This window comes from Passer montanus, unplaced genomic scaffold, assembly GCF_014805655.1.
Source record: "Passer montanus isolate IOZ18808 unplaced genomic scaffold, ASM1480565v1 scaffold54, whole genome shotgun sequence".
NCBI lineage: Eukaryota > Metazoa > Chordata > Aves > Passeriformes > Passeridae > Passer > Passer montanus.
In genome coordinates, this window is record NW_024370374.1 from 2,466,865 (window position 1) to 2,490,006 (window position 23,142).

Here is a 23,142-nt window from a genome sequence, read left to right on the forward strand (position 1 = left end):
AGGAGAAGGGGCTGCCTCTTCCTTGGCACAGAAGCTCCAGAGATGCCAGTTGTGCTTCCACAGCAGCAAACCTGGAGTCATTCACATCATCCATGGTGAGTGTGCAAACAAGCAGAGCCAAAGGTGCCTGTTCCCACTGCTGCTGGCTCCTGCAGGGACATCACACACCCTGAGCTGTGGCATTTCCTCCCTGGGGGATGCTCTTTTGCTTTGTGCAGGTGTGTTGGTGAAGGGCTTGCTCAGCAGCCTCTTCAGGCTCCCTCTCATGTTCTGGGGGAAGGTAAAGTGCTGCATTGCAATCTTTCAGGCTTGGAAGCTCTTCACAGATTCCGTGCTGCCTGATGTGGTGGTTTTAGCCCTGAGAGAGAAATCTGGACATAGAACCCTTCTCTGGAAGTGTCGGGGAGGCTTGCAGAGTCCCTGAGGTCCTTTTGTGCTTCCCAGAAGCTTCATGGTTACAGCTGTGTTACATCAATCCCTGGAGCTGTTGAAAAATCATGTCTGCAGTTGGTGGACATGGCAACACATCACATTCTGCTACATTTAGAGAAAAAGAGGATTTTTTTACAGCTCAGCTCTGGTTGAGGGGTCTTTGCAAAAGTCCCAAAATACTGTCAGGCAGAATTAATATCGCTAATGCTGTCAAGCTCAGAGACCATTATTTTTAGGATAAACTTCAAGAAAGAGAAACAAGCAGTTAAATCCTGTGATCAGGTTCCATTTTGTCAAGTGAAGAGAAATGGATTTCATCACCTGCTGTGTTAGACCCAACCCCAACTGCTCTTGTCTAAGTGGAAGCTCTGGCAGTGCTTTAAGAATGACGTTCCTGGATTCTTTTGGTTCTTCTTTTTTTTTTCCCCTTTTTTTTCTTTCTTTTTCTTTCTTTTTGGCATATATTGACCTCTGCCAGCAAGTGAAAAATGCTCTTTGGGCATGAGGAAGTGACAATTCCCAGCATGTTATCCTGTTGTTACCCACATTGTTGCATATGGCTCTACACAGGAAAGACCACTTGTCAGTGTGTTTCTAATGACCACACACTTAGGCAAAGGAAGGAATCCTTCTTTCTTCAGAAATTCAGAGGGAAAGTGTGCCACTAAATGTAGGGATTTTGTTCTAGAACAGTTTTCTCTTTCAAGGAAAAAATAAAAAGAAATATTAATGCCTCCTGCAGGATCTGTGTTGTATTCTTAATTCTGGGCATCTCTCTGAAACCCACAGTTTCCACAGTTAGACCAGAAAGCCAGAGAATAAATTTGAGAGCTACAGCCTTCCAAAGTAATCAGGAGACCTTCTGTAGCCCTGTGGCTCCACCAAACTTCTGAGGTGGCTCTTTGCAGGGTGGCTGTCCCAGCTCAGCTGGTGGGCAGTGGTGCTGAGGAACAGGAAAAACCCCTTTCTCCTCATGCTGGCAAGTTCATTCAGCTTAGTCTCATGCTTTTTTCCTAAAGCCTGTTTTTCTGCCTCATGCCCTGACAGTTTTACCTACTGGATTACAAAAACACTCCAGCAAATCAACTTGAGGAAATGCAATGGCCAGGTCTTATTCTAGTATAATGTTATTATAATGTTATATGTATATATATCAATATATATAATAGATATTTAAATATATTTAAATATATTTTAGATATGATATATATTATAATGGCCAGGTCTTATTCTAGTATAATGTTATTATAATGTTATATGTATATATATCAATATATATAATAGATATTTAAATATATTTAAAATATTATTTATATTATATTATATTATATTATATTATATTATATTATATTATATTATATTATATTATTGTTATATCTTGTATAATGTATAATGTTATAATATTATTCTAGTCTTATGTATAGAATTCTAAGCACAGCCAGGTATATAAAATAAAAAATCACAAATGTAAGTCAACATCAAGGATTTTTAAGGGCTGAGTCATTATTTAGCATAAATATAGACAACAGTCCTGCTTTTGGTTTAATGAGAACTTCAGACTCAGATCCCTGGGTCTGATTTAGTCTTGTCTCAGCCTTATCAGAATTTATTTCAAGTGTCAGTACCTGAATGTATTGATGGGGCACTACACAGTGAAAACCCAGCACCACACAAAGTGAGAGTCCTTGTTTGCTTCTTAGACTTCATAGCTGAACCAAGTCAGGCACATTATTTTTATTTACTCTGTGTGTCTGTACAAATTCACTGAGTTTAAGGAAAGAAGTTTGGAGGAATATGATTATTGTGATTAATTCTCACAAACGAGCTGTGTCCAGCCACAGCACAGAGGAGAAAGGACATGAAACTGATTCTGCCATTGTGTCTGCTCTTCCCAGCTCATATTCCTGTCACTTTACCTCCAGAACTGTGGGCCCAGGGGTCTTCCCCACCCTCAGCTGGTGCATAAGAGGAGAGTTCCCTCAGCTCTCCCTGGAGACTGGCTGGAGGCAGGACTCCAGAGGGGTTCAGCTTGGCTGGACCCCTGGGTGGCTGCTGCAGGAGGACTGCAGCCCCAGCCTGGCTCTGGTGCCACAGCCCTGCCTGCCACTGCTCCTGGGCAAGAGCCCACTGCCTCTTAATCCCCACTGTGAAGAAGAGGTGAGCGATACATCCACAGCTAAGGTTTCCCAAAGTAATCTTTACTAATTAGTCAAGAAAATGAATAAGAAATATGTTCTTTTCCTCAGAAGGCTCTAATCCCTCTTGACTGAGCAGTATTAAGCAATCCTATCAAAGAGAATGTATTTTTGAAGCAGTCCTTGGGGCAAAATTAGACCTTCAAGAATCAGAAATAATGAGAGTTCTAAGGGGGAGAGGCTTTTTTATTTTTAGAACCAATATTAAAGAAGAGCCTTTGCTTCTGAGTCAAGTTCCCATGCTTTTTCATTATGTTCTTTGGCTGAAGTGGTCTTTAGATAACAAATGTGTCAAGCTGTTCTGTCTCACTAAGTTAGAATTAGGTTATGTCTGTGCAGAAGAAAGTTTTGGAATAGCTGCAAAAACAATTACAACGCTGCTTGATTCACTGATGATGTTAATTGTAAATCCATATTAATCTAGGGCTGGGCAGGAGTTGCCAGAAGGATTCATTTTCCATGTAGCATGACAGATGCTTGTCTCCTTTTCCTTTTTTCTGGTGCCTCAGACCTTGGATATCTCCAGCATTTTCTGAAAGCATAAACAGTAGCCTTAAGCAAAGTTGCAGTTGATAGGAAGGTTGCAATAGCCTATATAAATCTCCTTACATGACTTCAGCTCTCATAAAAGCAGCTCATAATATTTTAATCATAATCTGGAAGTACTTGAATACTAACACATAGGAAGTACTGCACCAACAGCCAGTTTCTTACTTAGAAAACTTTAAGATGATTATTTATTTTTTTTTACGTGATTCTTAATAAGGAACAGATTAAAATGGAAGATTTTTTTTTTCAACTCCATTTTAAAACCAAGATAGAAAGTTGTTCTTTCCAGTCAGATGCCACGTCTCTTTCTGTCTGCAAGAGTTTTCAAACTCTGTGTGTGCTGCTGAGCTATGGCAGGCTATTTGTGTGGGAATTATTTCTGTTTGGAGCTGTGTGTTTGCAAAAGCTTGTTGATGCTTCTGTTTTACTGTGCAACTGTTAAAAGCCGCTTGGATTTTGACAAGCTGTCCTAGGGATAAGGAGAGCATGAAAAAACACAGCTCGCTGCTTGGTTTTCCTCCTGCAGATCGATGGGCTGGCAGGTTGTCACGTGGGAATACCCATTTCTGAGGAAATCTGGAGATCCGGAGGCAGGGTGTGGGTGCCAGGAGCTGTCACTTTGCTGTGGGCTCCTGGTGTCACCTCTGTGTGGCCACACCACCAGGGGCTGAGCCAGAGGAGAGTTCTGCAGCTGCCTGACTGAATGGAGGGAGTGGGAGTGATGGACCACAATCCCACAGATTCCTGCTTCCAGGAAAACCACTGAAATAGGAACTGCTGCTGGGAGATTGCAGCAGAGTACAGAAACCAAGTGTAAAGTCCTGTGTCTCTGGGAAAGCCCACATGAAAAATTCAATCAGCTTTGGTATATTGCTGAAAAATGAGCAGTTCTGTGGTTGTGAGACCAGTGAAGGCACTGATCAATGTGAACAGGGCAGTTTACATTCACAAGCATCTTATTAGGCTCTCTGCAAACTCAGGGAGGTCTTGCTGTTCCAAAATATGTTTGAATCACATTTTCTCCCCAGGCATAAGAGCTAAAAAGTTGGGGGAGGGGAGGGAAGTGGTTAATGAGTAGCAAAGATGGGTGCAAATTTATGTCACAGGAGTTGAATAGAGATCACAGATCTTCCAGGCCCTTCTGTGGCTGGCACAGACAAAGGAACCACTAAATTGTTCCTGTGACAGAGACTGCACAGCCCGTGAAAGGGTCCTATTAAGTGTGCTTTTACCCAGAACATTTAGGGCTGTAATTGCTGATGCAAGCCACTTGGCACAGCAACTGACAGTTCATTCATAACTTGGTGGTTTCTCCGTTAATAACTTACCCCCTAATTAGTTCCTGTGAAGGTACTTTATGAAATCATAAAGCCATATTCCTGTGACTTCTCCAGTGTCACATCTGACCTGTGCTAGCCACAAAGCACTGGAATTCACCAGTCTGCTGAGCTGGAGTTGGAAGCTGTCTGGGGATGGCAGAGGAAGATGCCAGCTGCTCTGTGTTCTTCCCAGTGCTAAAATTAAATCTTGGGCCAGGAGCAGCACCAGCACCCAGGTGGTTGGTGGGGAAGTGGAATGCATCCCTGCAATGAAACCTGGTGTGAAGACCATTCATTATGGTGATGCTGTGTCCTCTGTGGTTCCCCATACTCAGGTGAGATCTGCACCTGTCAGTCCAAGGATCTGACCAGGATTTATTTTGGTGGCTTATGATTCCCTCGAGTTCTTATTAGGAAGTCAAATATATTTTCTGCAGCTAATCTAAGGAAAAACTGGCTTTCATTTTCTGCTGTGCTTCCTCAACCCTCTTTTTAATATTCAAACTTAATAACTGACTGTCTCTACCATTCCCTTGCTTTTGTTTTGGGTTGTTTAAATGAATTTCCAAGTCTCTGACCTTCTGCATCAGCAGCACCATCTGCTTGAGAGTGACATTTTGTTCATCTTGGCAACCAAAGACCTGCAGTTGCACCTCTTTGCACTTCTTTTTACCATGCACCGAAAAGAGCTTTTCGAAGCAGAAAAAACCCCAAACCACACTTTTACTTTGTTGTTTCATGCTTACCTGTGCAAGGTTCCCCAGTGCACTCACCCAGTGCTAACTCACCTTTCAGAACAGACTCAGAGCTGACTCAGCGTTGTCTGCACTGAGACCGCTTCAGCAGGATATTGTCCTACAAGGGCTGCACAACTTTGGGATTAATTTAATGGTGCTCTTAACCATTAAATTTTTGTATTTTGCAAAGGCTTTTTTTCTTTCTCTAGAGTTAGGGGCCTGAACTCCAAATCCAGCTGGGTCTGAAGTTCTCTAAAGCGTCACCTCTGGCCCACCAAGACCGTAGGAGAAGTTTATGAAGCTTGGGTGAGTAAATGGTTACTACAGGTCTCTCATCTCTCTAAAATGTATCCAAGTGTCAACACAAACCTGGAAATCTTTTTGCCAGGTCTTTTTTTAGTGTCAGTCACAAGCTTCCAGGAAATGCAGGTCTAAAATGTATCCAAGTGTCAACACAAACCTGGAAATCTTTTTGCCAGGTCTTTTTTTTTAGTCTCAGTCACAAGCTTCCAGGAAATGCAGACTTTTAATGCTTTTCAGCTAAAGGTCCCATTTAGACAAGTACTTTGTACCTGAATATTTCTGTAATGAGTAACTCAAACAGATGCACTACTACTACAGCTAGGTCTCCATCAGTTAACCCAAGTTTCTTGCTGTTATGTTATTTATTAAAATGTTTATTTCTTGAGTTGAAATTTGAGATTCCTATTAACACAATGTTATGAGCTGAACAGATGGCTATATATTTATTACTCAAAAATATGTCATGCAGCCAATACAGCTGTCCTGCCATCCAGAGGAGTCATAAAAATTAAAATAAACTAAACTTTACCTAATTTTTAAATAAATCTCTTCATCATAGATTTTCTGAAAGGCAGATTTTATTGCCCTAGAGAAATGCTGACTTTCATAATACATCACATGCTATGACAGAACATTCCAAGATGAGCCATAACTGCAGACCTGCAAGTTAATGATGACTTGCAGAGCAGCAGTTTAAAAATTAGGAGCTTGGCTTCCATGAAATGATCAAATACAGCCATTACATGGGCAGAGGGTGCAGAGGATGAGATGCTGGCAAAGTATCTTTTGCCTCATCAAGTGCAGTTTCTGAATTGGTGTTGGGCAGCACAGCCCAGAGCCACTAGTACAGCTACTGAAGCAGCCTGATTTGAGTGGAGGAAGGCTTGGCTGAGGATTTCTCTGGGAAGGGTGAGCTGAGGTAGTGTCAGGAGCAGGGCGTCTGTGCAGAGTGACCCAAGCCTCTCCATGAATGCAGGGAGCAGGAGCAGTGCTGGCGTTTGTGACGAGTCACTTTTGGCCATGCCAACTTGGCACTCGGCATCAAAGTAACTTTTCTGTAACCTTAAATGTTTTTATTATTTTTTACAACCTCAGGCTTTATGGGATTTCTGTCAACCAGCTGCAGTCATAACAACAATAAAAATACCTGCTTGTTTTGTGCATAAGGGTGCTGGTAAAGGTCTGCTCCTGGCTGCCCCTGGAGCTGAAGCAGGGAGCAGGGTGGGAGGTCACACTGGGCTTGGCCAGCCTTGCTCCCAGAAGGAGCTCAGCCCATGCTGGCATGACAGGAGCACAGAGCAGGTGACTGTCCCTCTTCTGGAACTGGAACACAAACAGGTTAAAAGATTCCTTTGAAGTCAATCTTCCAGCTGCTCCCACAGCCAGGAATAAAGCCCACACTTCTGCAGGTTCCACAAGAGCATTTCACAATTATCTGAGGTTTTTTTCCCAAGGTCTACAGCTAAGAAGTGCACTGAGACCTATTTGTGTGTGATTTCAATAAACCAGCCTGTGACTCCTTAGGGAGGAAATGCACAGTGAAAAGTTATGGACTGCAGAACCTCATTACTCCAGTCACCCCGAGTGCAGCTCTGACCAGGGGCTGCTCTGCTTCCCTTCCAGGCAGGGAAATGCCAGCTCTAGTCTGATTCCCTTGGGACTGATGCCTCTAGCATGAATAAGGCACTACAAAATGCTGACAGTCACGTCTACACAAGCTGAAGTTTCTTTTTCCTCGTGGAAATTTGGGAGCTGGGCTGCACTGGCACTGAAGAGATACTGCAACCCAGACCACAACATGGGCTAGCTACCCTGCAAAAGAGCTCTGTGGGGTCAGTGAGGGAACTCCCAAGCCAGATTGCTCTCCTGGCTCTCTGCTGCTCTGCAGGTTCCAGTGAGGATATTCTCATGCCTCTTCTGTGGGGCAGCATGAGGACACTTGAAAAACTTTGGTTTAAAACTGGCCACTTCCATGGGCAAGGCACAGGAGAGCTGTGGATTAACACTTAACCTGATTTTGGTTCTAGATGTTGAAGGAGGTGTATCTGGAGTTTCACTATGGAGCATTGTGAAGGTGCCTTCCCACAGAGGTTACTGTGGAACAAATAGAGGCTTCTGTGCTCAGAACCAAAGGTGGCAGCCTCATTTTAAAACTGACATCTTCTGAGTAAAAAAATCAGTCTGCCATGTAGACAGAGCAGGACTTCAAACAATTTTGGGGGATCTATAGATGAAAGGAAGAATCTTTAATTGCATTTTTTAAAAGCACAATAGTGGGATGTCCTTAGGATCACAGCTCACAACTCAGCTGGGCTGGACAGTTTGGGGAGCAAGAAGTGAAAATATGTTTACACTGTAGTAAACACAGAAGAAACAATCTTAATTAAGTGATGTGTGATACCTTTTCTGTGTATTTTCTTTGGTATGTTGTTAGGATATAGGCCAATTTCAGGAATGCAGTTTTTAATTTTCACTGCTACAGTGGGTAAGCTGATAGCCTTTACAAAAATATAGAGCAATGTTCTGGGGATAGAACCAGACCACACTGACTGACACACAAAGAAATTGTCTCTTAGGAAACCAGAAATGTTTAGAACTGCACAACTGAGAGGGATTTCAGAAAATCACTCAGTCTAGCCCTGCACTGCAATGTGATCAAATGCTCCCAGACCACCCTGGCACATGCACATCCTAACTTCCCAAACACTTCCTGAGAAGGAAGCTCCTCTGAGCCATCAGTCTGTCCTGGTGTCCCACTACACCAAATGCTCACTGCTGTGACAATGTTACACTTAGAGGTTGGACTCAGTGATCCTTGTGAGTCCTCTCCACCTCAGAATACTCTGTGATACCTGTGAAAACCTAGGACCTTTTCACATTGCTGGAGCAACATGAAAGGCCCACTAATGCAAATGAAAGCAGGGTTCTCATTTTCTGAGGACTTTTCTAAGGCTATAGACTGGAAAAACTCCCAGATACAATGATGTTATTGGCTGCATAAAGAAAAGTAGACCATGTACTTCATCTTTCCTCTGAGAGTGTTGGACAATGCCTACATTTGTATTGTCTAGAAACAATAAAAAGAACTGCCTTGATAGCAAGAGAGGGTGCAAGATTCTGAAACTGTCACATATTTTAGCACATATACAAGAGACTTTTGATGCAATTTAATTATTTTTTCCCATGCTTTCTGTATTGCATCTTCCTCAGTTTAACACTTAAGGAAAGCTTTCAGACACGCCAGCTCTGTGGTACATCCCACATCCACGTGAGGCTGTACAGGTAAAAACAGCCTGCAGCTCTCACCTTCTGCCTTTCTGCCTCTCAGAAACAGCAGAACCCTGCAGGAGACAACAGACTGCTTCTGCTGAAAACAGGACAGCTCCTTCCCATGTCTCTGCATCCCTCCCTGTGGATCTCCTGGCAGCTCCAGAGCTGCTCCCCGTGCTGCCGTGCCCGTGGGCAGGGCACTGGCCAGGCTGCTGTGTGATGTGTGCTGCTCTAGCCAGCTGCCCTGGCACAGCTGAGGGTGTACCCTGAGCACAGCCCCGCGCTGCAGGCAGGGCAGCTCTGCAGCTGCAGCAGTGCAGGGGCACCCAGGGGTGCAGGCAGTGCCTCCAGCAGCGCCTGAAAATCTGCTTTGCTGCAGCATGTGCCGTAACTGACAGCAAGGTATCTGCTCTTCCTCTAGAATGCCTATTTTAAAGGATGTTTTCTCGTCCTGTGAATTGAATTAAACCAGTTTTGCAATCTACTGCAGGCCCCACCCTGCCTAACCCTGGCTAGTTAACCTGTAACTGATTGCAAAACTGGTTTGAGTCACATGCTGAAGACAGAGACGTAAATTAGGTTTTTAATAGCTCAGCTCTCCTCCTCCCCAATAACATAAGCCATCAGTTGTTAGTGTGGTGCCATAGAAGAGCACAGCACGTGTCGTCCCTTTGCCACACTTTAATGGATCTTTTCATGCTTTTGGAGATTAAAAATTAGGCGGAAATAGAAGTCCCTCCCCAGTGGTGCAGCCTGGATGCCAGATTCATTCCCTGTTTGCAGGATTCACGTGGATGCCATGGAAAGCTCTGACATAATGAGCAGCCATAGCTCAGCTGATGTGCATTGCCCTGCTAAGCCACTGCTACTGGCTCACATTTCTGAGCCAGTGCTCATGAGATGTTGGGAAATAGTCACAAACCCTTCAAACCTGAGCAGCAGAACAAGCCCAGGTCTCAAACAAACTGTTTTTACCTACTGTTTTCTGCTGGCCTGAATTAATGAGGCAGGTTAGACAACAGTCACCCAGAGAAAAGAAAACAGAGCAAGGAGGTATGGGCAGTGTTTCACGTGTAGGATGTTTATGTTGATGTGTTACTAAAACGACTCGATCCCATGAAGTTTATTTATTTTCCCCATTGTTTTGCCATGATGCCTGGTTAGAAGGAGCCCAGCACAGGGACTGAGAAGGTAAAGTCAATGAGTGCTCCTTCTGAGCAGTGGCTCCTTCCAAATGGCTTTAGATTTCCCATTGCCTCTGGCCCTTTTTCAACCTTTAATTCTTTTATTGCAAAAAGGAGCAGAATGAGCAGGGGTTACAATGCAGAGGCACATTAATGCCTAATTCCAGTCCAGATGAAGCCAACAAGTACATTTTACCCAGGCTGTGCTGAGGCCACACAATGGATGGAGCCCCCTTACCTCTCTGAAAGGTGCACTGGTGGCCACGCTCCCGGTCCCATGGAAAGGGGAGGTTACATCCCATTTCAGTCCCAGTTTAAGGGGCAATATCCACTATTGGATATAATACTAATCCTGCACAGAAATTCTGGGAGAAACCCACTGCTTTCTTGTGCAGGAGCACAGTGAAATGCGATTAATATCTCTGAAGGAGAGCTGCTATTCTGCCTCCTGCTAGGCAGTGCTCGCTCCGTGGGGCTTGGAGGAGCAGACTTAGGCAGAGGAGGACATTAAACCTGATTTTCCTTCTGTGCTGAGTGGACTGAAGCTTAACTACCTTGCTGCAAGGAAGTGGATGGCAGTGTCCCCTTCTTCCTCTCTGTGAAGCACAGAGCCATCTGTCAGTTTGAAAGGCAGATCAGAGACCCCCACCCTGGGCAGAGGCCGCGGGGCCCAGTCCCAGCAGCACAACACCTCCCTTTGTGCCACGCTAGTGTCTTTATGCTGGCAGAAGGCAGGCCTCCAACTGCTTTGCTCAGGATTTCCCTTTCAGCTGGTACTGTGCAGCTCTCCTTTACCTGTGCTGGGTCTCACTGTGGGGCTCCTGCCTCTTCCCAGGCATTGTCCCACTGGAAAGCGTCGGGCCGGGCTGCGACGCCCGGAGCCGGGGAGGTTTATCCTAAAGAGCACCAGCTCCGGGCTCACACAGGCCAAGCAGGGAAAACAGTTTTGAAAGCAATGAAGGAAACGTTATTATCATGAAAAAAAAAAGGTGCTTGTGTTGAGGTTTTATTCAGGGAATTGTTTGTGTGAAGGACTCGCATGAGCAGAGGCGTCACAGGACCTTTTTGTGCTGAGGGGTGGCAGGGGGTGCTCTGGCAGAGCTCAGCCAGGCACCACTGCCCTTTGGACAAGATGAGAGGAGGAAACACTGCCCAAGGAAGGGGTTACAGCTCCACAGGCTTCAAATCTTGTCTAACTACTAGCCAGGGTTTCTTCTCTACTTGCCTTTGGCTGCTGAAAGTGACTCCAAAGCCTTCAGCTGCCTACAGCTGTGTATGTAAGGCCATTATTATTAATAAATCAAACTACTCCCCACTGCATGTGCTTGGAAAGAGTTTCACATTGCTGAATGCTCTACTGCAACTGAGAGCACAGCTCCTCTGAGTTTCAGTTCTTTCCAGGAGTTACTGATGTCAGCTTGGAAATACCTCTCTTTTACAAGCCATTTAATTGCTTACTTTAAAAATTCACCAAAGCTCAGCTGGGGCCTGATTTTCAGTGAACCTCAGTTCTGTACCCACAAGGAATTCAGATGACTCTGTGACCTTGTAGTAAGTGAATAAATTAGAAATATTACTTTTTAAAACTATTGGTTGTACCTGGAATACATTTGGGATAGAATATCTTAAGGCACAAAAAAAGTTGTACTCATTTAGAGTGTTTTGGAACCTGATTTGTGGAATGGCTGGGAGCTTGGCTCTTCAACTCTACCAGAGACCAGAAAGTTGGAAGAACTACCAGAGCTGAGAGGATTTTTGTATGTAAATAAGAAAGAAAAATTACAGTGTGGTGTGTGTGCTTGCATTAGGAAAGTTTGATGTGCTACAGGTGTATTTGGATGGTACTGAATTTGCTGTTACCTTAGCTACTGTGAGGATTGCTCTGACTCCCCATTACAATTTCCAGTTGGTAAAATGGAAATACTAATGCTTAGGGCACAGGGGTGGTGCGAGGATGAACTGCTCTGTGTGAATAGAGTGCTTTGAAAATGATAAATGTTAATGCAACTGGAAAATGCTGACAGTTATCATCCATCTGGGACTGATTATGAAAAATAACAAATTAATTAATTTCCTCAGGATCTGGAGGGTAAAAGAAGCATCAAACAGACAAGGCTGTGCAGGTGGTGGAGTAACAGGGCTTGTGAGGTCACCTAAGATGAAATCACATGTGAAACGAGGTCAGGATTCTCTCTGTTTATGATAAACATTTGTCCATTACATACCTCACTGTTTGGCACTCCTCTGCCAGCTCTCTAATGACCACCTGGAGGGCCTGTGACTGCCAGGTGTGAGTGTGCCCCACTTACCTGTGCCACCACTGTGCCCTGGGCTGGGAGCGCTCGCTGAGCAGTGGGACCCATCCCTGTGCTCCTGCTGGCAAAGCCTGGCCACCCGGGCTGCACAGCTCTTCCCCAGGCTGGGGGCATTGCTCTTCCTGCAGGACACTGCTTTGGGGCACTCCTGCACTTCCACGGGCCACTCCAAGCCCTGGCAGGGTGTCCTGGCTGGCTCTCGAGGAGATGTAACACGTCTTGAGCACGGGAGCAGAAAGGCCAGAACAAAGAGAGCATTTGCACTCAGGATTAAGCTTCATAGCAGCCACTCTATCCACTGGAGCCCACAAAGCTGCAAAACTCTGACTCTTAAATGCATTAAACTGTTTTAATTTCAAGTAACACTGTCAGTCCAGTTACTGTTTGTCATTTCTGGAACACAACAGAAGAAGCTGTCAGAGAAGAGATAGTCTGATGCTGAAATAAAAAAGAGGGGATCCCCTTTTGATGATCCTATTCAGCTAGCCCCAGTGGCTCCTACATCTTCGGCTGACTCTTTTTTCACCCCTGCTTCTAAACTGTCTTCCTAAACACCGGCAAGATGAAAAGCAGTTGTGGTTCCCCCCGGGAGGGATGAGGAAAGGTCGGGATTTACATGGTGATATTTACTGCTACAGATTCTGTAATAGCCACTCCAGAAACTGGGCTCAGTGCTTCTCATCCTCTGAGGTGAGCCCATCTAACTGCATACCCACACACCGTTAGGATTTTCCAGCAGCTTTAGGTAATTTTTTTCTTCTTTCATTACCAATCAACTGCAAATTACTCTTTGTAATTTTCCTACCAAAAAAAGCCATGTAAACCTGGCCTTCAAGGATTAGTTGCAGTAGGGAATGACTTACATCTCTTTAGATTTCCTTTTATACTCACTTGAACATCTAAAAAGTCGAGTCTAACAGGAAATGGGAACACATTCTTGTAGGAGCCCCTTTTCTTTGCCTCTCCTCTCCCTCTTTCCCCCTTGGAAAGTGGAAAGGCAGAGTCCTGCTAGTTTTGTACTGCCTGAGAACTGGTGCCATGCTCTCTTAGCTCCCCTGCTCTGTTCTGAACAAACCCTGAGCTTTGCAGGTGTCTGGAACAGGTTTGTATTTTATTAGGGCAGAAGAAAACACACTGAGAAAAAAAATGAAGTGTGAGAAACTCGGGTACTTTTTGTGAGTCTCATTATGCAGATGGCATAGAAGACTGTGTGACAAGAGGACAGATATTTTCTGGCTTCTTCCTTCTTAGCAACATCACCCTTAACACCTCTGCAGAGCTCAGACCTCCTCACTTCTGTTTTCTCTAAATTTTATTTACCATGTGTGGTTCTACCTGCAGCATGAGTGGAGAAATTGAAAAATCAGTGTAAAATAAGGAGGACAGTATTCTAGTTGTGCCTCCAGTGTGCAATCTGTCCTACCTGCCTTGATCATGTATTGGGTACCCCTGCCACTCACATGAAGTTTGGGTTTGTATTCATCAGAACTTCCAGTGGCACTTTGGGTTTCGTATGGATAAGGACTGTTAAACAATTCTTTCATGTCTGGGACAGTTTGTTTCCACTTTAGACACTGTCACTTGTGGTCCACTGGTGTTGTTAGCCTTTCCTAACATATGGCAACTTCTCCCTTCCCATTTCCAGGGATTAGGTGAAGCAGCAGCCAGGGGAGTCTGTGTCTGCTGCTTTTGGTGCGACAGGATCACATCGTGTCCCTGGTGAGGCTGCCTGGCACTTTCTCTAGTGAAACATCTTCCATTTCTTGCATTGAGATGGCAGAATGCCCCTGCCTGCAGAAGTCACCTGTGGAGTCATTTTGGTGAGCTAAGGGGATGCTTGGGAGTGATCTTGTGCAGCAGATCTCGCAGCAGGTGGTGCTTTTAAGTGCTCTGAAATATTCCTTGGATGTAGATTTCAACCATGAGCCAAAGGAAGCCTCTAAGGGTACCTCAGTGGTTAAGATAAGCATTAAGTTATCCTTCATTATTATTGTTACTGTTATTTTTATTGCTATTTGTACTATTATTATTATTGTTCATGTGTCTAGATAAGCATGAAGAATACCCAGAATAGAATTCCCACCTAAACTCCAGTGAAACCAAAATAAATTATGTACTTAGATACTGAAGAGGATTAAAAATACCTGCACCTAACATCAAACATCTGAACACCATTAGAAATCTAGGCCGAAGTGAAGGGAGAGAGCAAAATATGCCATTTGCATATTAAGCAGGCTGAGAAATGCTCATAAACCTGACATTTTTATAATCAAAGAGATACTTTGAGAATTTGAATGGCATTTTTTCCCTTTTTTTTTTTTTTCTCTCCCAGCAAAAAAGGACAGTGACACCATGAAATTTGTAGTGCAAAATATATTTTTAAAAGCCCAACAACACAAGTGGCTTCAACAGCAATTTGTTTCAATCAGTGGCACTGGGAATTATTGCTATCAGGAGAAGGAAGGGACTGCTGTGACCACATTGTTTTCTCTAAAGCAGGATGAGAGCCACCCCATTTTGGTGTTAGTGATTTCATCAATGGCAGAAATACACAGCCTTGCACTCTGGTCATGTCATTTTAAAAAGCTCTCAGTTCACCTTTAGAAATAAGCACCCAGGATTGTCTGAAATTATATATTTCCGCTCTCTGTACTATTTTAACTCAGCTGGGCTCTGAGGCCGTGGTTCATGTCCTGGCTTCCTCTCGACTCAATTATTGTAATTCATTATTAAATTGTTATTTGTTTTCATTCTTTACGCTGTCTGCTGCTTTACAAAGCTCAGCAGCTGGATTTGTAATATGGAGAGCTCTGTTCCATTACATTGCAGCCTCCCCACAGCATTTTTTTGTTGGCATGTTCAGCAGCACATTGATTTGGATATTTAATTCTTTGCACACTATAGATTAATCCTAATCTATGCAGTACTTTAAGCACTTCCTGGGATTAGCATTTTCCTAATCTGAACTGCAGTCCAAAAACAAAGTTTTAAAATTCTTGCAGTGTTTGTAACACTGAATCCCAGTGTTGTTGAGCTCTCAGGTTCATTCAAAGTCCAAAATGGGCTCTGGATCTAGAATTTGCAAAGTCCATCTTGTTTTCATCAGCCAGTGCTCTCTAGGCAGATGAGAGTTTACTCATTCCTAGAGTAAGCAAGGAATTCTGTTAACCCCATGTCTTTGGGTGCTGTTTCATCTCCTGGAGACTAAAAAGCACCCTCTGGTTTTGGGTGGCTGAAATGTGTGAGTCATGTTCCCTGCACCCAGTGCCCCCTGCTATCAGCGGTCTCATTAACAAAGACAGAAGTGGTTCCTATATGTAAAGCACAGTCCAGCCTCCTCCTTATCTCCAAGCATGTTCACACTTGCCTCTGCCCCAGACTCAATAGGACCTGCACTCTAAACAGACTTTCACTGACAAATGCAAGACTTGATAGTGCTGCAGACCTTTATTCTCTAATTCTGTTGCTTGCTTTTTCTGTCCTCCCATACCTCACTCCTTCCATGGTGAAGCTAATTCTCTTTCCTCACTGTTGTCTCCTGTTTCTGCTACTTCCTATTTTTTCTTCTCCTGAACTACAGTCTCCCTTGCTCACCCAGCTGGTTTCCTTTCAGCTGTTCTTTCTGCCCCATCAATTCCTTTTCTTTTTCAGATTTTCCTTTCTCCATTTTTATCACCCTTTTAAAACTTCCTTTCAATTTTCCTGTCTTCTGTCTGTGGTTTCATAAATTGTTCTCACTTTCTCTCCTCACTCCTCTGTCTTTCCTCTTTCCCCAGTCTCTCTCCCTGAAGTCCTTTTATTGGACTGTCTCTTGAATCCCATTCTTTCCTTTTCTTACCACATTTTTGCATATTCCCCACTTGTATGTCTCATTTCTAGCTGAGATAAGCATTTGTCCCCAGGAAATGCCCCTGCCTGGGCTTGTCCCAATGTCACTTTGTTTTCTGCAGCTTTTGTAATTCTCAGCGCACCTGTGTGCCTGAAGAAGCCATTCATCAATAAACAGAGGCCAGGCAATTCATCAAAGTTCTGTCCATGAATGTGCTGCCAATGTACTTTCCCTCTTTATCCACCGGGCCTCCAAAGCCTCCCCTGGCACGGAGACAGTGGCTGGACTAACGGGCTGGCTGATCCTGGTGCTCTTTTACCTTGGCTTTACCATCTGTCAAAACGCACAGATCTCTCTCTCCCCAGTACACCTTTTTTTCTTCCTGTCAGAATGTCATGGGCATTCCAGGTATGTGTTTTTTGAAGTGACTGCCAATGTGGTGTGGCATGACAGGATAATCTCCAGGGTATACCAGCCAGGAGACCAGAGAGATCCATGCTTGGCAGAATTTCCTCCCTCCGTGCTCAGAGGACGTGGGTTTTGTCTGGAGCTTGCTGGCTGTGCTTCTCAAGGGCCGAGGTTTAGTCACCATGCTGGTCTGCTCTTCATCCTGGCCTCAGTTTGGTGGTTTCACTGCTACATGCAGAGCCTGGGAGCAAGAGAGATGTTGTCAGGACCCAGCACTGAGTTGAAAACTGTGGACTGGGGATGAACCTTTACATTGTGCCAGTGAAAGGCTTCTGGTCTTCCCTCAGCATTTGGTTTTGCCTTCCTTCCACGGGAGAATTTCTTCCTCTGAAGGACACTAACAGAAAACTTCAGAACCTGGGAATTAGAAATGCCTGAGCCTTCCCTGCTGCTTGCAGTTAACGGGAAAATATGGAGGTATGAGGCAAATTTAATTATTCTCCCACAATTCTTTTGAATTCTGAATTGCAAAAGTGAACTGTTTGTCTGCAGATACAGCAAACAGCTACAGCCTTGTTTGAGTTTGATGTGTGTCCGTCCACAGTGGTGGCTGCAGAAGCAATCCTCTTCTTTTTTTTTTTTCTTTTCCACAAGGAGAAAATGATCTTGCAAAATTTGCACCACTTTCATTTGTGAGAACTGCTATAGGTAAGAAGTTTCCAAACTCTGCTTATCCATTGTCCAAAGATTTGCTGCTCTCCCTCCACATGTACAGAGCTGTGATACCTTTTGGGCCCTGCACATGCATGGAATTTAAGAGTCAGGATTCTTGATACTTCCTCTGCAAACTTTATGGGAAAAAAAATCACATTTATTTAAAGACATTTCACATTTCTGTTTTTGCAGTGAGCATAGCAGAGGGAGTTTAAAGCCTAGTGACTAAAAAAAAAATCTGTGTTATAGGGGTTGGGGGGCAATGTTTTGTCCCATTTTTCTTTTCCAACATTGGAAAAGAGTTGGTAATCTTTAAGTGCACTCAGGAGACTATGGCTTTTGTGCAGACATCTGCAAAGTGATTGAATTTTACCAATTGTGCAGGCACTCAGACGCTTATTAGACAATATTGCCAGAGCTATTTGGAAAGGAGTTGGAGAGAAAAGACATTCTGCATGTGTGAAGGGGTTTCTTGTAGCCTGTTTTGGGGAGGAAATTTTTCAGCCAGTGTGGAATGGTGTAGGGGAAAAAATATCCTAAAATACATTTGTTTTTGCATTCTCACAGTTCTTTGACCAAGACCTGCTCAGACTTTGGCTTTGTTTGATACTGTTACTCGTTGCAGACTTTTCTGCAGGGCTGTTTTAGCAGGTTTCAGTCAGTGTCCTGTGTGTGACCAGTGGGAGCCCTGCACCTTCTGCCCGTCATACACACTCCATGCCTGCTCTACAAAGGTAAAAAACAGCTGCAGCCTCCCTGTAAACTGCAATGTGAGCTTCAAGTGGCTCCTTTTCAAAAGGCTCTGGGGTCAGCCACAGGCTGCAAGGATGTGTGTTAACAGCATGGCTGTCTCACAGGATTGGTACTGGGAAAGCAGCGGGACAGGCACGTTCCTGGCATTCCCAGAACGCCAGGGCATCCCTTCTAAAAACTTGCAAAAAATTAACATACAGGGCATTTATTGAGGATTCCACCAGCGTGTCGTGAACTTAGGTGCGGTGTGAACACGAAAATGCTGCCTGGTGATGCCAACACATTGCTCCTCTGAGGCTGTAACGTGATTTTTGTGATCGCTCCAAACGTGGTAGCCCTGCTGGGCAAACTTTCAAAGGTGGGTAGAAATGTGTGTTTGCACATCAAAGTAGGCAATTTATTTCACAAACACCAAGGTGTCCAGCTATCCATTTTGCTTATGCAAATATGAATTGTCACAAGCACAACAGCTGTGCCTTCCCTGCAATTATTTCCATAAGGTAGCGGATTGTTAACCGAAGGAGACGTGCCTGTGATGCTGCCTGGGGAGTGTTTCTGGGGGATGGGTTGCACAAGACAAGAAGGGTACAGATAGTCCAGTGGCACTCAGGCTCACGCATTTGGAGCGGTGCAGAACTGGCATTGTGAAATCTGGAGCTGGGGACAGCTTTGTGAGAAAGGTCAGGATCTGGACTGAGGGTGAATTGACACGCTGTGTCCATGTCAGTTTGGGGTGCGATGTCTCCTCATCCCGTGCTACCGGGCTCTGTCGGGCCTTTGGGACACAGACCCGCGTTCCTTGGGGTTTGCACGGGGCTTTGCCGCGCACCCAGGGGTCGGATGCGAGCGTGTGCGCACCGAGCCTCCCCGGGGAGCCTCCGCGTCCGTTCCGCGGGGCAGAGCCCCATCCCGCGCATCCCCCGCGGCTCCGTTCCGCCGCACCGCGGGGCAGCAGAGGCACGGCCCGGCGGAGCCGCCGAGCGCGGAGCGGCCGCGCAGCCCCGGCCGGGCCCCTCCGCGGGCTCCCCTATGAGGTCAGCGCGGCGCGGAGGCCCCGCCCGCGGCCCCGAGGGGGCGGCGGGCCGCGCTCCGCCCCGCGGCCGCCCCGCTCCCGCGTTCATTTCATTCCTCCCCTCATTCCGCGCATTCCTCGCATCGCTGGCGCCGCGCAGCCCGGCCGGGAGCCCGGCCCGCCCCGCCGCCGGCCGGGCAGCAACTCATCCTCCGAGGGCTCCGTCCGCCGGCCCGCGGCAACCTACGGCCGCGGTATAAATAGCCGAGCGGCGGATTAAAAATAGGCGCGGGGGCCATAAATAGCCGGGGCGGCCCGGGGGCGGCGGGCGAAGTTTTGCCGTCGGAGCGCGGCGCGCTGGCGGAGCGCGCAGGGGCCGCGGCGCGGAGGTAAGCGGGGCCGCGGCGGGGGGAGAAGTTGCTCGGCGCGGAGTTGTGGCGCTGCGGGGCCGCGGCCGGAGCTGCAACAGGCGCTGCCGCCCGCCCCGCTCCGCGCCGCTCGCACTGCCCGGCCTGAGTCACCGCCCGGCACCGGCCGCGCTCGCACGCCGCTCGCTCACTCCCTCTCTCACTCGCTCACTCACACAGGCTCTCCCCCTCGCACACGCGCGCACCGATCCTCGGCATTTTTCACATTTTTTGTTGGTTTTTCCCCCCCGCGGGAAGCACGCGAGCCGGGAGCAGCCCCGCTCGCAGCCATCCCCGGGCCGCCCGGCCTGGCGCGGAGCTCCGCTCGCCGCGCTGCCCCCCGTCCTGCCTCCCTCCCCTCGCTTGTTTTCCTCTAAAAGATGAAAGAAGGAATGTCCTTTTTCGCTGCTGCTTCTCCTTCTCCAGAGCTGCTGCCGCCGCCGCTGCTGGTTAATTGCACATTCAAGTGGAAAATTTTCGGGAGTCAGCAGAAACATTGTATCCAAAAAAGACAAAGTCGCAGTTACAGCAACACCGAGGAGATTGTCCCTGGAAAACTTCCTTTCGGTAGGAACCGCAAGGTTTTTTGGTTGGTTTTTTTTTTTTTCTAAATTTTAAAATTTTTTTTTAAAGTTTTTTTTTGGTTTCTCGGCGAGGTTTTGAGGAGCTCCATCGCACAGCTGTCCCCGGCGCTGGTGCGGAGGGCCGGTGGCAGCCTTTGTTCGCAGAGGAGCGCTTTCAAAGGAAGTACACTTCCAAGGGGGAGGGAAAACTTATACAGTGCGCCTTTTGTACCCAAATTAAAACAAAGCGGCCCCCTCCGCACAACCAAACAAAAACAGCGAGGCGAAATAAAGCGAGAGGAGCGGGGGGGGGAAATATCTCTGTTTTCACCAAGGAAAAAAAGTTTGCGCTCCTGCCTCTGTCGAGCACGGTGCTAGTCGTGATTTTTCTCCTCTTGAAATCTGTTTTAAGTTGAACGGTGTTACCAGTATAAAAATATTTATGAAACAATGAAATACCAGCCACCCACGTTTCTCAGGAGAGTTGTTAACTTATTAGAAACAAGTGCCTGCCTTTGATACAAAGAAATGAAAAGTGACCTCCAGAAGTGCTGGAAAGTTAGGGAGCAGCTCTGCCCTGCGCTCTCTGAATGTAAATGGCTCCCGGTATTTTTTAACTGCTCCTCTCTAGGCAAGAAAGGGCAAGAAACATCAGATTGTACCGGTGTTTTCTGACTTAAAATAGCGTATACAAGAAATATAAGCCGAAATGGCAGAGCCTCAGGGAGAAGAAGTACATGTGCAGCTGTATTCCTGCGTTAGCAGGAGCGTATTTGCTTTCTCTTTGTGCTGATAAAGTTTGGAAGCGCAGTCTTGCAGGTTAGCGGTTTTACAGAGCTGGGTGAGGGCGAAGCTGGGAGCTGTGTGGATAGCATGCTGCTCTGCCTGGCTGCATGCTCAGTTATTCTGCAGCACATCTAATATGGAAATCTCTGTGGGAATGCCTCTAACAGGAAAATTCATGTAAATAACTACGTGCTACCTGCAATTGAATATGAAAACAAAAATGATTGTAATTACATTAGGACTTAATTTAAAATTATGTGGGGTTCTTCTTACAACCCTAGATTGGAAATGTGTGTCTGTAATGTATGATGTATTCTGTCTCTATAAATAGTTGGGGAATACCATTACAGAATATTAGATTGTACTGATGGTAAGATGGTGCTGTTAAAAATGACACAGACCTGGATATTAAATTACTTGTGGGGTGGGAGGGAAGCTTGCATATTTGTTTGTATGTGAACATATGTATTTTTATATACACACATACACACACGCACTTTATTTGGGAATAGAAATACAGGAATTAATACACTGGATGTTCTTGAAACACAAAACTTAAGATTTTATATTTAGATCATGTTCTGAAGTTGCCAGTTTTTAAAATCCACTTTTTGAAATTATTTTCACGAAGGGTAAACATTTAGAGGTGCATTTATTTTTTCACCTTTGTGTGAAAACACATCTTTTCACACTGCACTGGTGTTTAATTAGGTCATAAAGCGCTTCCTATACCAGTAGGGATAATTCTGCATTTTGTTTGCTCCGGGTTTTTATCAGCTGACCAAGCAGAAATTTTGGATGCAAAGGATTTCTTCCAATTTTTCTTCTTAGCAATCTAGAAATACCTTTGGAAAGTACTTTATTGCTAAACACATTCAATGTATTTTGAGCATCCATCCTGCTTACGCCGCTTTGGTGAAGTAAATATTGTTGGCCTTTTCAGCCAAGGGAGTAGAACAACAGCTCTTGAGGTTCAGATTGTGGTTTTATATTCTCCACAGTTTCCTAGTCGGTGCTGAGTGAGGTGTACAGGAGCACTGAAGCCAAGGAAAAATGTTGATTTGACAGGAGTCTTGGTAAAGACAGAGTGCGCTTAAAGGAGTTTTAATTAAACAGCTAGAAAAGAACAGCAGAAACTTAATTACGAAGTAGCCCCGGCGTGAGTGTCCAGCTGAGCAGTGATAGCGTGTTGGGATGTGTGAGCATGTGTGTAGTGTGTTTGGTGTCACTTGGAACCGGGGGGTTTTTGTTGTTGTTGCTGCTCTGGACGCTGTAGTGGTTTTGGATATCGTTAAAGTGGTTTCTGGGCTTTGTTTGTCTGTGCCTGAAAAAGTTAAGTTCAGTTGAGTCACATGCTGAGGAAAAAAACCATGTCTTCCTTCTTTCTGTTTAAGCTGCCTTTGTGATAATATTGTAAGCAAACTTTCAAGGTACAGTAGAGGCAATAAAGGAATAAAAACTTTGGGAGCTATAGAGAAATACTGGCATCTTTCATTTGAAGAAAAGTCAAAGGTAAAAACATGCAGTTGTGCATTATGATACAGCTGTCAGTTTTCAGTCTGTAAAGAAGGATGGTTACACTGCTGGAAGAATTTCACCAGAAGTAATCTCATTGTATTAGAAGGTGCCTAAGACTGTTCCCAAAACATGCAGATTTACTGTACAGTTCTGGATGTGTGTGCTTGGAAGAAAGTTACCTTCAAACCTGTTATGAGCACTTGGTTTCTTACTGGATACATGCCACATATATATATATATATATATATATATATATATATAATCACTCATCATTCTAGCTGGTAGATCACATCACTCATTCTAGCTGGTATTTCTTCACGTCATTAATATTAACCCTGTACCCCTCTGAAGGTGTTTAAAAGCTGTCTTTCTGTAGTGATTCCATTTATTTAAGAAGAAACTATTGGCTGGATCCAATCCTTGCCAATCCTCAGGTTAAAGTGACCAGGATGACTAATAGGAATAAACATTTGCTGGATCAAACACTAAGATATTTACAGCATGTGCTTTATGTCCATGGTTAGTGTGATATTTGATGTCTAAAGAAGGACATCTTTGATTTAAAAGAATATTGATTTGACACACTTTTAAAAATTTCTGCTCGGGGCTTATGTTCTGCTTAACTTGTAATCTGCCTAAGACTTGAAGGCAAATTTCTGTTAACAGCTGATCATTCATTCCATTTGGGCTTTTATTCATGGCATGTGCAAATATGAGGTGAGGGCTGACTTCTTAGAAATCTGGTCTAAATTCAGGTTAATTCCATCAACTTCATATGGCCCGTTGCTGGATTACATTGGCTGTAATGAGGGTGCAAATTGGCCCTTTAAAAATGATTTTGAAGTCCC

General features: G+C 45.1%; 1 protein-coding gene across 10 annotated transcripts in view; it reads left to right on the plus strand.

The window, feature by feature from the left end:
* Positions 1 to 19,132: 19,132 nt before the first annotated feature.
* Positions 19,133 to 23,142, plus strand: part of TEAD1 (TEA domain transcription factor 1) — a 152,780-nt gene continuing 148,770 nt past the window's right edge. For 4 of the 10 annotated variants that reach the window (XM_039724947.1, XM_039724948.1, XM_039724946.1 and 1 more), the window contains exons 1-2: positions 19,135 to 19,409; positions 19,854 to 19,994. The gene's annotated coding sequence lies outside the window, so the exon portion shown is untranslated. Of the gene's footprint in view, positions 19,410 to 19,853; positions 20,017 to 23,142 lie in introns of those variants that run through there. The other 6 variants (XM_039724951.1, XM_039724950.1, XM_039724952.1 and 3 more) reach the window with 3 other exon arrangements.